The sequence below is a fragment of the Catharus ustulatus genome (genome assembly GCF_009819885.2).
Source record: "Catharus ustulatus isolate bCatUst1 chromosome Z unlocalized genomic scaffold, bCatUst1.pri.v2 scaffold_29_arrow_ctg1, whole genome shotgun sequence".
Classification (NCBI taxonomy): domain Eukaryota; kingdom Metazoa; phylum Chordata; class Aves; order Passeriformes; family Turdidae; genus Catharus; species Catharus ustulatus.
The window spans coordinates 5573999-5591505 of NW_024879446.1; the positions used below are offsets into that span (position 1 = coordinate 5573999).

Genomic DNA, 17507 nt, shown 5'->3' on the forward strand with positions numbered 1-17507 from the left:
AAATAATTATTAGCACTTTTGTTAAAGTACCAGTTGCAGCAAATAGGGTGTGAGCAGTATTTAAAAAAAACTTTTTACCAAATTTTACTGAGTACAAAGAAATTATACCATTGTATTTTGATCTGCATTTTAATTTCATATCTAGCTGGAAACATGACAGAGGTTAGCTGCAAGAATAGACCTGGTTTCAGTTATCAGTCCTTTTAATTCACATCAATACTTTAATTGTAATGCCAAATATAGATGGGCTGTGAATGGTATTTTGATGTGAACGTACCTGACATTACAGAAAAGCTAGAGACAAATAAATAATATGAGATAATGCTTTATCACAATAACCATTAACATTTAGACCAAGCATCTGAATACACTTTATTTGTGAGAAACAGCTCCTGTATATTCTGATCTAGAGAATAAACTCTTTTGGACCAGAGTACATAGTGTGTGGTAGGGCCTGTGCAGAATGTTCTGTCACCACAGGTAGCAGTAATAAAGGTCTCTGGTAAAAAAAATGTTTTAAATTTTTTTTTTCAATGAACACATCCTCTTTAATCTCAGTCAGTAATAGCTGTTGATACAGCCTTAACACGCTTCTGCATCTTTGCATATATTAGATTCTTTTATTAGAAAACAAAGCAAACCTCACCAGTCTGCCCTTGTGCATGTTAGTGCAGGTCAGCCCCAGCAACCTCTAATGCATTTGGTTTATTTCCATCTTAGGAGAAACAGTACAAAGGGCAATGGTGAAAAATCCTGGAACCCTTTCTTAGTGCTGCTGTGACAGATTGTACACAATCTGCTCAAACATCCAGGATTGGTTCTGAACCTCAGTTTCAGAGGTCCAGCCTTTGAGCAGGCCAGTGCTTCTGAAGAATGCTGCAAGCACTACCTCTGTTTTGTGAAGTAGTTGTTACTTGCTTTGGGAGGCTGAGACAAGGCCAAAAAAGATTTACAATATAGGATTCTTTTCTTCCTCTTCTTCCCTGTGGCTTAGGGACTTTCCTGTTGTTGAGGAAGTTGGGAGGGAGCTGTGTTCCAAAACATGCTCTTGGGAAATCAGAGTAGTCTTTTTCTTTTCCAAAGATATCTCTGTTAAAAAAAAATAAATTAAAAAAACAAAAAAACCAGCAAACCAGCTCTGGCCTTGTTCTGATGTTTGAAGGCTTCTTAGTAGGTACAATAAAAGAAAGATACATTGTAGTCACTCCTTCATTGTGCATTTCCTTGGCATCATGTAATTAACAGTACAAACAGCTCTTGCTTTGTTTTATATCTAGCTTGCTGTTTTATTGGTGCAGGCCTTTCAGAGTGTCTGAACTTGTTTGTTTGGGGTTTTCTTCATGCTTCCTTTTGGAAGTGTGTGGGCTGGTTTACATTACTATCCATCCTGTATGAATCAGTATAAACTAAAACTTCACACCTAGAGGAGAAGCCACCACCCATCTTTTTGTTTCCTCCTGTTAAAGGAGGGTCTTTCCAAACAAGTAAGTGTGGGAGGTGTGATGGGTGTAGTGCTCATTTCCACTCTGGACCTAGAGAAGTCACACTTGCCATTTACCACTCGGGATGTTATTGAGTAAGTTCTGCACCCTACAGCAGCAGTGATAGAAGTTCAAAAGCATTATTCACTTCCTTCATTGCTATCACAAGGGCTGCTGTTACACAGATGGGACACAGGTTTTCTTACTTTTATCAGTATGTTGTCTAATCCTGGTCAATACTAGATTATGTGGTACAGGTTCCCTTAGCCCAGTTACAGCGGGTACTAAGGAATAGTTTAAATCGTTGATGCAGAGTATTTAATTGTCCTTCTTTCCTCTCAAGTGCAGGGTTTTCATCAATATTAAATGCCTCAGATAGGTTCCTTTTCTGCTTCAATGTGGTAAATTCTCTATTTCCAGCCAAAATATACACATTATTGTTGCTCTTAGAGACCTCTCTTTCCGTCCCTTTGTCATTGTATAGTGCTATAGCAGAGTGAACAATGAGATCTACTATGTGCTGTCCAAAGGTTCAGCCAGGCCTTCCCTTGTGCATTCTTCCTCTTTCTTGTGTGAACTCATAGCATGTTTTACAGCTGTCACTGGGACACTGTGCCTGGAAAGACTGGCATGCACATCTTGGCACTCCTGCTTTCTCACATGGTCCTTCTGTCTTTTATTAACACCCCCAACCCAGGTATTCACGCAGTCTGTGACTCACGGGATAAATTTCATCTCCCTATGGACTGGAGACTCTGGGAAGCATAAGCAATCATCCGGATACCAAGAGTGAGAAGTCACAGCCCTAGTAGCAGATTTGCTCATTTCTCACTAGGATGCACATTCTGCTTTTTAGAATTTGGATACACTGTTTATTTTTACACTGTTAGTTTTCAGATTGAATTTTGGGGCGCTACAAATGTGATCACTTACAGCCTTACCCACGTGATCACTTTTTTCCTTCCTCTAGGCTTCAGCAGTTCAAAAAACAAGCAAAGCGTAATCCTTCCCTGTGGAACTTTATACCTGGATAAAACACCTGTGCAGGCAGTATCAAAATACTCACCACAGAGACAGTGGAGATGTTCTGAGAAGTGGTGCTGGCTAGAATGTAATGACAACAGCATTTTTCTATGCTCTTTTAGTATCCTGGGGGGAATTATGGCAACAGTCTAGATGATAAAAGTACAAAGCAGGTCTTTGAAACTAACAAAAGGCGCTAGAGAAATTTCAGGACGAATTTCGCTGTGAAGCAAGCACAGTGAGATCTTCTGTCCTGCTGACAAGTGCTGCTAAAAGAGTGGTGCTAGCTTTCCCACGCCAGGGGAGATAGAGTTCAGGCAGAGAAGCTCATAAGTGCATTCCTGGTGAGTGACACTGACAGAAGGCACAGGTAGGCAGTTCTCTGTGTGACTTAGCCTGAACACAATGCAGGTGTGAAGCAGCAGCTTGGAAGCGTGAGCGTGTGTGGAGGAGATGGTGATAACAAGGAAGGCAGTTTAAACTGTGACCCTCTTAAATTTCCAGGGGACTCATGAATGACAGTCATGAAGACTGACAAAATAGATGTTTCTTTGAAGTATCTCAGCTGAGACAGTCCAATACTGGCAAAGCCTTTCAGAAGGAGAAAGAGGGTGTCATTGTCTGACAGTGATGACGGTGTTCCCCCCTTGATCTTTGCTCTGGGGATGTGTTCCACTGGTTCAGGATAGTTCGGGCTTGATCAAGAACCAAGGTTTGTGCTCATATAGTCTCCAGGGCTTGCATGCAGAGCAGACTTTGCTGGCTTCCTCTATGGTTTGACAGTTAGCTTTCCCTTTTTTTTTTTGTTTGCCTTTTTAGTGTTTTTTCTTCATTAGACCTCTCATAAAAACCAGAAGCTTAATTGTAAAGGATCTAGGAGAAATTTTTTTCCATTTTCTCTATGATGTAAAGAGTGTTTGGGATGAGGTAAAACTGACTTCAGATGGGTTCGAAAAGCTACAGTGTGACCCCTGTGTGCTATACTCATAAGTCATCTTGTGTTCTGGCCCTTATAGAATAAAGGAACAGGCTGACATCTGATGCTTTTCCAATTTGCTTTATTCTCTGAAATCAGTTGTATGTTAGCCATACCTGCAAAGACAAACCACTTTCTTACTTGGTTGGATTACAGCCAGTGTGAAAGCAGCAAAGTCACAATCACTCATTTGGAAGTGAACTCCCTCATTTTTAAAAAAACTATTTTTAGATGATTGTTGAAGTTTCCTCCTCTGGCACAGAATGTTTTTCTGTATTTCACTGAGTTATGTAACATCTCACTTAGGTTTTGGAAAGTTCATTTTGAAATGTTTGACTGTCACATATTTTCAATTCTTAAATTTAGGTAGGTTTAAAAAAGAAACAACTAGACTTCAGTGCTTCCTGCTTCTACTTTGTCCCTTTTGTTATTGTTGCTGTAATCACATACTGACATGAAATTAGTCTTCTGAGTGTATTTGAAAGAAGGTAGAAGATCAGAGTGTTCTAAGTCATGTGGATTCTCTCACCTGAGAATGTGCTGCTCAGTGCTGTAGGGCACTGCTGTGGGTTGTCCCCCTCTGGCAGCCACTCCCCAGCTGGTTGCTCACCTCTTTCCCTCGCTAAAGTGGGGACAGGATAGAAGGGCAGGCATTCAGAGGGTGTCTTCCATGGTGAGCCAGAATAAAGCCAACCTAAAGAAAGATTCTAAGAATGCCAATCAAAACTGTACTAGGCTGTCTGATTAATGGATTTACAGGTTTTCCTGTGGCATTGCTCATTTATAATGAGTGTGACTCTTCTAAAGAATTCAGGCACAATTCTTTCATCCTTATCAGAGATGTTGGAAGAGAAACTCTTAATTTATATATAAGACGTAGTAATATAATAATGAAAATATGTTGCTATAAATCAATTTGTTCTGAGAAGTTTTTTTTGTTCAAAATTTAAGTTGTGTTTTTTAAAGATTTTAGGGAAGAAGTAATTCTGTACTTTGTGTTGGGTTTTTTTTTCCTTTTCTTCTATCTTCAAATATACTTTTATGATCTAAAGACAAGAGATGAAGAGAACTAAATGCAAGAACAGGTTTAAAGTTTTCATGGAATACTAGTGGTGCAGAGATTACTTGCTTGGCTGTAGCTGTTAGAGCAGGATTTCTCTCTGTTTTGGTGCAAACACTAGTGGCTTGGTGTATCTTATGTATATCTTCGTTTACCATTACTCTATAGTATTTCAGAACCTTTTGGAACTCTTCAACATATCTTAGATTATGAAAAACGTCTCTTGGGAGATTGTTGAACTGAACACAATCATATACTCAAAAAAATAATATACATAATTTCACGACTGTAAGGCGCACCCTTTTGACTAAAATTTTCCCCGGAACCCGGAAGTGCGCCTTATAGTCCGATGCGCCTTATCTGATGGACAAAGTTCAAAAAATTTGCCTACCCAGAAGTGAGAGCTACAAGCCACGGGGGGAGCCGGCAGTGCCATGGCTGCCAGGTGGAGGCGGGGCGGAGTGGTGGCGGGCACACCCCGATCCCGTGGAGGCAGAGCCGCCCCTCCAGAGGCATAGCCCGGCCCCGTGGAGGCGGAGCTGCCCCTCATGAGGCATGCCCTGGCCCCATGGAGGCGGCACGGCCCCTCCAGAGGCGCCCCCCGGCCCTGTAGAGGCGGCACGGCCCCTACACAGGCACCCCCCGGCCCCGTGCAGGCGGCACGGCCCCTCTACAGGCACCTCCTGGCCCCGTGGATGCGGCACGGAGGGGCGGCAGCCATAACCCGGCCCCGGAGAGGCAGCATGGAGGGGTGGCGGCCATGCCCTGACCCCACTGGATACAGGTGGGCCTGGGGGCCCGCGGCACCGCCCCTGCCGGGTACAGGCGAGCCCGGGGGCCAATGGCTGCCAGGTTGAGGTGGGGCCTCAGGCAGCAACTGCGCAGGGGTAGCTGGGGGCGGAGCCTCGCTGCAAAAAAGAGTGCGCCCCATAGTCCTGTGCACCTTATCTGATCTACAAAGTTGCGAATTCTGCCGACTCCCCGGGCGTGCGCCTTATAGTCCGGTGCGCCTTATGGTCGTGAAATTACTGTACTTCCCTTTCTTACTCTCCTGTGTTAAAGTTTTTGCTACCCAGCATTTGTACCCTGGAATTAGCTGCTCATGCTCCTTGCCACTTACCCAGATTACTCATCTCAACTTCACATGCCTCACAAGTGTACAAATCTGTGGTGATTAAAATAGAACTTGAGAGTAGGTAGATAGTCATGCAAAGCAGTCTGGTCAGTGGCTTTGTGCTGTTCGTTGTACTTCTCTGAATTTTTCTCAGTATCTCATTCTGTGCTTGGTAATTCCATTTCTCAGGACAGAGTGGATTATTCCATTTGACTTCTTAACCTGAGCTGCAGACAAGACCTGTCATCTTATTGACTCCCAAACATGATTCCTTCCATAAATGCAAAGTTCCTTCTATTGCTGTTTCACTTTCCAAGCTCTGTGCCTCCCTCAGGACCCTGCTGCACCATAACACACTTTTAGTGTAATATCATCCCGTCTTGTACTTTCTGGCCCTTTGCCAAAATCACTTTAATTTCCAAATCACTTTTGTAAAACTTCTGTACTGTTTCTCATTCTTCACTGATCTTTCCAGTACTGGCCTGTTTACTCTTACTTGCAGATGTCATTAGTCCAGTCTAGTTCCCTTGTATAGGTACTGAAATTAGGTAAGATGAGCATAACCAGTTAATGCCTCTGCACAGCTCAGTGGCATTTTTGCTTACTATATTGTGCCATTGTCTGTGTCTGACTGTAAGTTAATTAAATTTGAAATTACGTATTCCTGAGACACTTGAGCTTTTACTTAAATGATATACAGTAATTTCACGACTGTAAGCCGCACCATTTTGACTAAAATTTTGTTCCCAACCCGGAAGTGCGGCTTACACTCTGGAGCGGCCAATATATGAACATATATTGGAAATTTCCCAACCCGGAAGTGCGAGCCGCCATGCCAAGCTGAACTCATGAATTGAGCACCTGCCAGTAAAACCCACAATTGTGCAACTGTTACGAATTGGTTACTCTGTTGGGCGGCAGGGGAGGCGGGGGCTCCATCCCTTCCGGCCCCGTGGGGGGAACGGAGCTCACGAACTGAGCACCTGCCAGTAAAACCCGCGATCGTCTGATTGTTACTAATTGGTTACTTCACTGCGAACAAAAGTGCGGGTTACAATCTGGTGTGGCTTATAATCATGAAATTACTGTATATTCTGTAGCTGCCACATCCATTCTCCATCCATGGAGATTTTCAAGACCCAGCTGTGCAGGAAGTCCTAAACAGCATTGACTCTGCTATGAGTATGAGATTGGGCTAGACCAAGTCTGAGTCATTTCATGGTTCTGGAGCATTTATCAGCATTACACCACTCTAGATCTTTCAGTTTCTCCACTCCTGATCCTTCATGTTTCAGGGTTTGCTTCCCTGATTGAACAACATTAGGTACATTGGATTAGCTCTAGTTTCATAGATACTTTAAAATATAAGTTGCATTTCCAAACATAATTCTCATGTACACTGACAGATGAACTTTATCAATTGATAGGTTCTTTGTAAAGAGCTAATTTTGTCACCTTTAAAACGAGGGTAAGAATCCTGTTTGTTGGATGCTGCCATTTCCTTGATGTCTGACAGCAGAGCACATTACTATGATTAATTTATAAAAGAAAACAGGGTGTTCTGAAATGACTACAGGGCATGGCTTCCATGAAATGTGAACAAGTTGGAACTAAAGCTATATTTAATATTTCAATTCCCGTCTGAGGTCCTGCTTTCTTAACTGTAAATCATGTACAACTCCCTTTTACGTATACTTCTGGACACTAGTGCTTAGTGTAGCTTGTATGTATCTCTGTTCCTTTTTAGTTTTCTTTCTCTTTCTGCCGTGTAGGTGCTGCATAAAATATTTTAAGGTATAGAATGATGATCTATAAAACCTTTTTTGTTGGTTTCTGTTGGGGGGTCTACAAGCTCATCTTGTTCCTCTTGTTCAGTGAAGACAGATTGAAATACCTTGAGTTTAATAACTAGTACACATTTTCCGAAACAACATTACTAAATGTTAATGTCTACAACAGGTAAAAAAAATCATTTCCATATTCATTATATGCATTTGGTACAACAATAAAAGCTTTTATTTCATTCCCTCTGTGGTTTTGCTTCACAGAGATAAAATCACTAGTGCATTTGTGGTTTTATATGAATGAAATGTCTCTTCTCAATTACTGTTTCAAAAGAAGCTGTCTAATTCTTATTGTCCTAATCTAAAAAATGAATTATTTGTCACCAGAAAACTGGCAATGTCCTCTCACTTTTGATTTTTAAAAAAAGTTCAGAATTTTATTACGGTAATTTCACGACCATAAGGCGCACCGGACTACAAGGCGCACACCCCGGGAGTCGGCAAAATTCGCAGCTTTGTAGATCGTGTAAGGCACACCGGACTATAGGGTACACCTTTTTTTTGCAGTGAGGCTCCGCCCCCAGCTCCCCCCATGCAGTTGCTGGCCAAGGCCCCACCTCAACCCAGCGACCATGGGCCCTCGGGCCCACCTGTACCCAGCAGGGGCCGGGCTATGGCTGTCGCTGCTCCGTGGAGTGTCCCTGGGGCCGGGCTATGCCCGCCGCCGCTCCATGGAGTGTCCTTGGGACTGGGCTATGCCCGCTGCCACTCCATGGAGCGTCCCCAGGGCCCCGTTGCTCCAGGAGTTCCCTGGCGCTCTGGGTGTCACACACCCCCCTGGCGCTCCAGGAACCCCTCGCTGCACTGTCGCTCCAGGAGTTCCCTGGCGCTCCGGGTGTCCTGCACCCCCCTGGTGCTCCGGGAACCCCGCGCCGCCCATGCACTCCGGGAGTCCCCTGGCACTCGGGGAACCCCATGCTGCATGGGCACTCTGGGAGTCCCCTGGTGCTCCGGGAACCCCGCACTGCCCATCCGCTCCGGGAGTCCCCTGGTGCTCCAGGAGCCCTGCCCTGCATGGGCTCTCCGGGAGTCCCCTGGTGCTCCGGGAACCCTGCACTGCATGGGCGCTCCGGGAGTCCCCTGGAGCTCCGGGTGCCCCGATGCCGGCGGGCTCACCCCGTGCCACCACTGCCCCAATTCCGGCACCTTTCCCCCACCCCACGCGGCGGCTGCCCCGATGCCAGCGGGACCGCCTCGCGGGGCCGCCTTCGCAATGCCGGCGGGCCCACCCTGCGGGGCCACCTCCCCGATGCCGGCGGGCCTGCACTAGGCCGCCGCTGCCCTGATGCGAGCATCTTTGCCCCCCCACCCGGGCTGTGCCGCCGCCCTTTCCCCCCGCCAAGCAGCCGCTGCCCCAATGCCGTTGGGCTCGCCCTGGCCCGGCGCTGGCCTGATGCCGCTGCCGGGCGGGCTCTGCTCGGCTGGGGACTGTTGTGGGCTCGCACTTCCGGGGTCGCAAATGTCGCAACTTTGTACATCAGATTGATTTACCAAAATATGAGTATTGGTCTAGTACCGATACTCAACTGTGACAGACAAAAGACTCTCTAACAATTTAAAGTTAGAAAGGGTATGTTTATTCAGCGCTGGGCAGCAGCGTGGGGTAGCCCCCTAATACGCACTGCGAAATTACAGGTGGTCACAGAGTCTATTTATTGACAAAAGGTTTAAATAAATACATGTTCATAATACCAGCCCCTCCGTTCCCTTGCTTCCTATGGTAATTAGCTTGAATGGCTTTTAAGCATGCGTTGTTGGCTTCTTGAATTAAGTCTGGGGTCGTTTTTGTGGGGAGGGGTCCTAAAAGGAGGAAGTAAGGCGAGACTTCCTCACCCTGAACTTTCGACCCTTTTCTATTAATGACAATACAAATGATTTCTGGGGATATTCCAATTTTTCAAAGAATGGGTTTCTGGTTGCGATTGTTCATGCTTCTTCAGGCCTGCTTACCAGTTTCGTCTTTTCCCATTGTAAGCACAGCTGAGCAAACATGAGATGACAGACGATCAATCAATTATTTAAGTTTAACTAAAATCTTAATTTTAGTGTTTCAAGATAAGGCGCATGGACTATAAGGCGCACTTCCGGGTTCTGGGGAAAATTTTAGTCAAAAGGGTGCGCCTTATAGTTGTGAAATTACTGTAGTTTCTGAAACTACTGGTTTTTTATATCACTACTGTAGTGTATAATTCATGCACATAGAATAGGATAGTAAGCAGAATTAACCTTATGGTGTGCCCACCAAAATATGTTCATAAAATTCATTGAGGTCATGATGGTTGAATGATAGGACCACTGGTCTGGGAGATGAAACACCTGGTTTCCAATGCCAGGTCTGCCATTTTCTGTCTGATGTCTTGTAGCGGGGAGGAGGGTGGGAATCCTTTATTGTTGTCTGTGGAAAGAAATATCATTAACCAAGTGTTCATGTGGTACCTAACTTTTCGCTCCAAGATTTTTAAAGTATTAGTAGTTTTACATTCTTACTCTGCCTAGGAAATCCCAAGGATCCTTAACCAGTAGCATGTGGTGTTTTCAGGCTTTGATTTGGAAGAGTTGACAGTAATGAGCCTCTCAAATCTTTCTTTCACTGTGCTACGGGAATCTTTCAATGTTTTGCTATTGTTTGTGTTACTTGGACTCTAAGAGTTTGAGTTTGTTACTATTTTCGATAGGGGTGGATTCTTCCACCCTAGCTGGGTGAGATACTTCAGTAAAGGTTATTGAGGACGTTTTTTTTAAATCTCTATCCGTGTAATAGTTTCTTTAAATTGTTTGAAGTGGCATAGCATAATTCTGTCACACTAGGCATGGAAGAGTGTCGTCTTCTGATTATTTGTGGGGAGTGTGGAGGAGGAAGATGTAATAGTTTCAAAGTGGATGAATCAGAATAGTGGGAGAAACAATTCCATCCCATTTGTAAGGATTAGAAACCCAAAATCAGCTCGGATAAAATTAAACTACAGTATGTAAGGCTTGTTGGGATTTTGAAGGGCTGGGGTGTTCCCATCTGCCTTCATTCTGCCCATGACTGAGAAGTGGGTTGAGCAGACAGTATGATTGTTTCTCACAGTTTCCATAATTTTTGTTGTCAGTTCAAACTTGTGCATTGATAGCTGCATAGCTGAGTATGTAAAACAAACCCCAATTTTCCCTTGGCTGATTGTACTGCCTTTGTATCTCATGCAGTGTGTAGTTCTGGGATATGGAATAGCACTGGAACTGCTGAGTTGGTAACGCTGCAAAAATGTGCGTGTGTTGTGCAGAGAGATGTTTATGTTTAAGTGTAATGGTCTTGCCTAGAGACATCTGGTTTATACTGTCCTTGAATTCTTTGCAAGATCTCTGTCTTGCTTTCTGGTTTTGTAATGTAATGGAACATTTGCTATTAATTAGAAAAGCCTTTAATGTTCTTACTTAAGAAAAGCAGCTAACTCAAATCTCAGGAAACTCAAGTATATTAGTTCAAAGCAGGGTTGTCTAATTCATGGCACCATTTACTGACCAAGTACACACTGTCTGTAGTCACATTAGGGAAAATTTGGGGGTGGCTACAAGGGAAGCACATGTAAGCCCTACAATTGCATGTGTCTCTAGGTAGACAGTCTGGTATTGTGTGAAAAGGAGAGGAAGGTAGAATTGATTATTCCTGAGTATGGGTGGTGTATAGCACTGAATTATATGACCAGCTCTGAGCTTCAGGTAGAAGTCGTTGCAAGGAGAGTTGTAAAATCAGTAATACAAACCTCTCACCAGCAGAGACTTTGGACCACTGTGGCTCAAAAACTTAGCTAGTCAGAAGACGTGAGCATCCCTGCTTCATTTTCTAACTACAGCCCAAACTGGGATTTATTCTTATCTGAATATGGATCAGGGGAAAGATTAGAAAGATAAGGCTGCCCTGTGGTAACCCTCACGTTGAAGCCTTCCAGACGTACTCTGAATCTCATGCTTTTGCTGGGCAGTGAAACTGACCTCAGCAAAATATCTTTACCAGGTTAATACAAATCCAGTTTTCACCTACAGCACCTGAAAAGTTTGTGTAATGATCTGCTAGTTCAGTGGAGACTGTTTCAGTCTCATTATACATTTATAAATGGAACTTGAGTGGAGATTTTTGAGTGTGCACGAACTGTGCATGATCAGAGCTCAGAGAAGCAGATTATAAATTTCTCTGGTTCTCTGTTAAGACTGGGCGAATGGGAAATCTTGGTAACAGGATTAAAGAGCACTACAAATTACATTTACAGAAGTACTCTACTGGATTTATTTGAGAAGATAAATATGACAATCTCATATAGCTGCTGCACACAGTCTCAGGAAAAATTTCTTCGTTTCCCGCCTCTCACATCCTTTCCTTCAAGAAATACCTATACTTAAATTTGGCTGGATGGGGATATATAGTATGTTAGTATTATAAAAAAGTATTATTAAAAAATAAAAATTTACATATCCTAGGCAACTAAATCACATTATACATGCAATTATATGTTTGTGATTGAAATTTCATTGAAGTGGAAGGGAACAGTAGGACTGAGTCTTGTTTTGTCTCCAATGTGGTAGTTTCATGGAATGTGTTTTTTATAAATTTTCTGTCCTCAGACCAGATTTAGCTCTTTCAAAGCATGTTGTGGGAGAGGCTGACACCTTTTTACTCTGAAGTATACTATGTATATCAGTATGTTTTTATTCAGATTGGCACAGGCTTTCAAATACACTTTCTGGTTTTGCAATCTTAGAGCAAGACAAGAAAATAACTTTCCCTGTTTTCTAGGTCAGATCCAGTTTTATTTTTTCCTCTTTGTTTTAGTGGACATTTGTATTTCTGCTGATTAGATTGCTTTACAGTGATATCAGCACAGTCAAATTGGCAGGAAAATATTCCATTGTGTGTCTCAAGAAAGAACAAATTAATGGTGGCATCTGTAGTTCTTTTACCCTTCCAGTTGTTGAGAGACTGCTAAGAGTGTTTTGCAGAGTGCTTTGAGATACACTCAGTGGGTGACCCTGAACTGTATCTGGAGCAATAACTTCAGGTCACAAGGTAGAGATGGATTCTTCCTTCAGAAGAAAACTGCTTGCTTGCTTTTAGTTCGTTCTCCAGCCCTAACCCGCTTGGAAATTTCAACATCTGTGTGTCTATAAGAGCCCCAAACTCAGTCCTAGGTTCACTTAAGGAGTAGACATTTGAATAAATAGTTGAGCATATGTTACAGAATCAGCTGTGTGGTGCCAAGGGTTTGCTCTGTGAGTCCCAGGTTCTGCAGTCAGATTTCTTCCAGCATGGTAGGAGTAGTGCCCCTGGTGAGGTTAAAGGAAGAATAAACAAAATAGTGATGGGGAAAGTTTGTTGCTAAGATGGCAAGCCTTTTACCAAGCACAGAACACTCTTCTGTGGCTGTTCCCAGGAGTTTGGGGAGAGCAGGAAGAAGAATGTGTTTGGCTGATCAGGGTCAGGTTTGCAGGCACTGAGGCATTGCTGCTTCTGCCCAAGTAGCCATTTCAAGTTTTGCTGCCTGTACTTCACTGAGCGCTCTGCACCTTGTTTCAAGCTTGGCTATTGTGTACTAATAGTTTTGTATAAGTTGCAGGTCTGGGTCCATCTAATGGCAAATTTAACCTCTGAGACTTGAATGAGATGCCTGAGGCAAGTCTGTCTGAAAGAAGCCATCAATACCTTCTTCTCTAAGATTAAAATAGTAGGACAAAATACTTTAAAATGGACTGAGACTGCTGGAGACTATGGTTCGGAGGATTAGGAACACTCACCGTCTTACTGCAATATAAAAATAGAAAACAACGCATGTTAATTTTCTGCAACAACCACTTTTAAAAAGCTATTTTATCTCAACAGGATTTTAAAAGTTTGTTTTTCAATATATATTCCCAAACACTCTGACACATGGAGCAGTTAGGTGCACTTCAGCAAAGAAATATCATTAAGAATTCCACTATTTTGAGCAGGTTAAAAAACCCCATGACAAATCAAACAAAAACCATAAAGAAAGAACAGGTTACTTTGTGAAGTGCCTGCTTTTTTCCAGTAATAGCATGTATTAAAACTTGCTGTTGTAAGTATGATTCCGTCACACAGTCTCTTTTAATATCTGCTTATCGACTTTAATTTCTAGAAAGAGTCATTGAGCTGTTGTGTTCTGGGACTTGGATACTTGTGGTAGCTGAGTATGCTGCTGCGCACTCAGCACTGCAGCTAAAGGAGGCAGGAATGGTGACTGCAGAAATGGTACTAATTGCTCCCTGCACTTAGTTAAATAGCTGCATCGATGCATAACAGCAGGAGGGAGAGGGTTAATGAGGGGCTAATTCCATCCTCCGAGGGACTGCAGGGCTGAATGGAAACAGCTGCTGCACTGCAGGCTCTAGGCTGCACAGGGATTTGTTGGCAGCTTCGGTGAAGGGAGGGAACAGGAGAAGAATGCTATGTGGGGGAAGGAATAAACAATCCAGAAAAAAAAAGAACGTATATAAAAGTATCTTATGTCGGGACCCCAGAGAGGGAACAACTGGCGGGAGTGGAGGAAGGGAGGGTTTAGGCTGGAATTGCAGACCGGAGGAGCGGGTGCAGCCCACCTGCGAGTCCTTGACCTCCCTCTGTGAATATCAAGGCTTACAACTAAGTCACCATGGCACAGTGTAGGTGTAGCTTGGATATTGAGACAGTATAGCTGTATAAATGCGTGCTTAGCTGAGCTGGTGGGCTCTGTTGGAAGGTGTGGGGATGTTAACTTGGGATGGATACTGAATCTATGTGGCAGTGCTTCACCAGAACTGCATACTTCCGATGGTATTTGTCAGAATATGAATATGAAAGTAGTCTGCTACCTAAGAGTCAAGTTATCCACAGCTCTGTAGAATATGAATAATTTGGGTGATTGCCATCTCTGCTGCATGCCATGATGTCACTTGAAAGTTAGTCTTCTTTCAGACACCCCTGTCGTGTGCACAGACATGTCGTGTATTCCTGCTTGCATACCAGCAGCTGTTACCAGCATTCATACACGAAAAATCCCCAGAAATGCTTTAGCTGAAGACGCAGACTGCCCACTTCGAAGGGGGAACTGCTAATGCCCTTCTCGCTGCTTTCTCCTAAAGACCAGTGTGTTTCCCTGCAATTGATAGTTATCTGAGTTGGGATTGGTCGGGAGGACAGCCAGCTTTGAAATTCTCAGTGCAGAGAACCATGGGATATACCCAAGAGAAATAATTGAGAACACAAGCATTGCTTATGTGCAGGCTAGATTGTTGATGTAGTGGAAGTCAGTGATGTAATACATGCATAGATTGCTGACAGCAAAAAATCGCCATGGCCGGCTGTGCAGCCAGGCACTGTCCCACAGGGCTCTGATTTCTCAAGCACCAGAACTGTAAAACCAAAGCGATCCCAAGAAAAGGACCAGGGGGGATCAAAAGGGGAAGAGCTTATCGTGCTAAATAGATTAGGGCATGTTAGCCCCAGCTGATAAGGAAGAAAAAGGGGTGCATGTTTTGAGAAAGTATTATAAATTCACGAGTGATATGAGGAAGATCAAAAGGGACGAAAGTTATCCTTGAGGTGCAGGACATGCAAAGCAGTATCAGAGAAGCTTTACGAAAGTGTACCTAGTTCTTACATCTTCTTTTCAGCTTCTCTCTGATTTCCCACTCACAGAGGACTGTCAGCCTGTGGTCTGATCTGATACAGCATTTCTTTGGAGTGCTTTTTGACACAGGAATCTGCTTTAAGATGGGAAAGCTGATTCAATTTTTTTTTTCACTGATGTTTCTTCAGTTATATTGGAGTGATTACTGTTCCATTCTTAAAATTACATTAATTACTACATTTCTTGATGTCAAGATTTTAGATCCCACAGAAACAATTGTTGAGAATGTAAATGAAATTGAATGAAAAAAATGCATCAGTGTAACTCTTCACCTGAACTGTGAAGTATTCTGTTACACAGATGATGAAACCATGGAAAATGAAAAAAAGTAACTTCCATTTTCATTCTACCAGATTTATGTGAGTAATATGCCACATGCTGTATAAAGATTCAAACAAGAATGCTGTATGAATGAGGTACAATTTTTATGAAGAATTAATACAGAATAGCTTTACAACTTCGGAATCAGCAAATTTTTTGGCCTATATGCTGTTCAGGGGTGAAAAATAAGCCCTGTGTTAAATGAAATAATGCAGTGTTGATCCTTTTCTGTCAAGACAATTAACATGAGTAAAATATTTGCCTTACTTTAAAAGGATAAGGAGGTACTGCATTGTATTCTTCTTAAGATTCATGTTTCTATATTGGCAGCTGAGAGCACAAGATTTATTTGTAGTGCCTTGTGTAGATTTACAGCTGTGCCAGTTACTGCTTGAAAGCTCTTTATATGTCAGGTTTACAGTGAGTCTTTTTGTGTCAGTGAATGTTAGTGAAAGTGGTCATAAGAAGGGTGCAGGCATTTTGAAGTGTTAAGTGTAATGTGTGACACATACAATGCCTTTAAATTATAAATTTTGTCTTGTGACCTCTGATCTCCTTTTTTCATATGTGCATATGTGGACATGCTTCTGTGTGATATAAACATAAAAAATGTATTTTATCAAAATGCTGTAGAAGAAACTTCCTGTGCTGTCCTGACTTCCTTAGAGAGTTAGTAGTGTTTTTTCTGTTTTTGTTTGATGACTTAAAGCAGAGAAAATTACACTCAAGGAGAGAACGACAGTCTCAGGGGATGTGCATTTTCCATGGAACCATGCTCTGGACTCATAAATATCTATGCAACTCCTGTTTATTTAATAGAATTGCATGGGTGAAATACATGGTTGAATTTGGCATTCAGAGTTCAAGTTAAGAAGTGAATCTGCTTTGGGCTTGGTAGAGACAAACAGATAATATTGGGAATACTATGTAAATTAATCTCAAAATGTTAGAGCAATTTCTGTTTTTCTGTGTGACTGAAGCTTTCAAGTTTGATAATTATAAGCATCTGTCATTTCAGTAAGTGCAATTAAATTTTGAGTGTGTGTAGATACAAGTGAAGATTAATTGCCTAATAAACACATTTGAATTATCACTTTTATTCTTTTCCAGAAAAACTGCAGGGAAAAATTCATATAAAATGAGTAGTCTTAACCCAAATATGAAATAGTGTGGTTAGGAACTGGCTTTTCATTTGCAGAAGTTTTTGACATTTTAGAATATTGTTGTACACTTCTTCTTGATGAACAAGAGAATATTTTTATACCAGTTGAAAATGGGAATAAAGACATCCTCATTTAAAGAAAAACTGAAGTTCATTTGTCAAACCTCTGTATGTGAATTTACAGTAAAAAAAAGAAAGAAAATGAGGTCATTGTGGGAGGAGAGGTTAGGAGCAAAACCTTTAATCTTGTTGCAGGGTTTTCCAGACACCTTTTTCTTCCCATGAGTTTTGCAGACAGAGTTTTGAACTGAGCTGAATTCTAACCATTGCATTTATGAGCTCTTGAGTAGCTTCAGGGTCGTAATTACTGTCTGTGCCTCTGAACTACTTTTAATCCCATTTTAACAAATTGTTGTCACCAGTCTACTCAAATGCTCTAGCATGTTTTTGTCATGCTACAAACACTTCATTCTCTGCAAATTTTACAGCTACTTGCTTTTATAATGGGAGAAGCCTGCTAAATAAATTGCTGAAAAAGTATGAAGCCACTTGAACAAGTTGTTGTACCAGATGCTACACACAGAGATCCCATGTTGTGTTATTAGTCCAGTGCATGACAAAAAAGCCCAAAATGTTTCTTTGGAATGGAGTAATATATCCAGGTGTTACTGACATGCTAAAAAATGTACCTATCCAAATAGTTATTCAGTAAGCATGTTGAGGTCTGCCAGCTCTGCAGATTTATGTGTGTTAGTGCAATTGATAATAAACACTTATCAATGTTTATTTTCACCTTCTTTGTTTGTGGAGTGGAGGTTCTGTTGCTTAAAGTATAAGCTATATGACTGGAGAAGAAGAATATATT

General features: G+C 42.3%; 1 protein-coding gene across 5 annotated transcripts in view; it reads left to right on the forward strand.

The window, feature by feature from the left end:
- Positions 1–17507, forward strand: part of MCC (MCC regulator of WNT signaling pathway) — a 206536-nt gene that overhangs the window by 108907 nt on the left and 80122 nt on the right. The window lies entirely within an intron of this gene.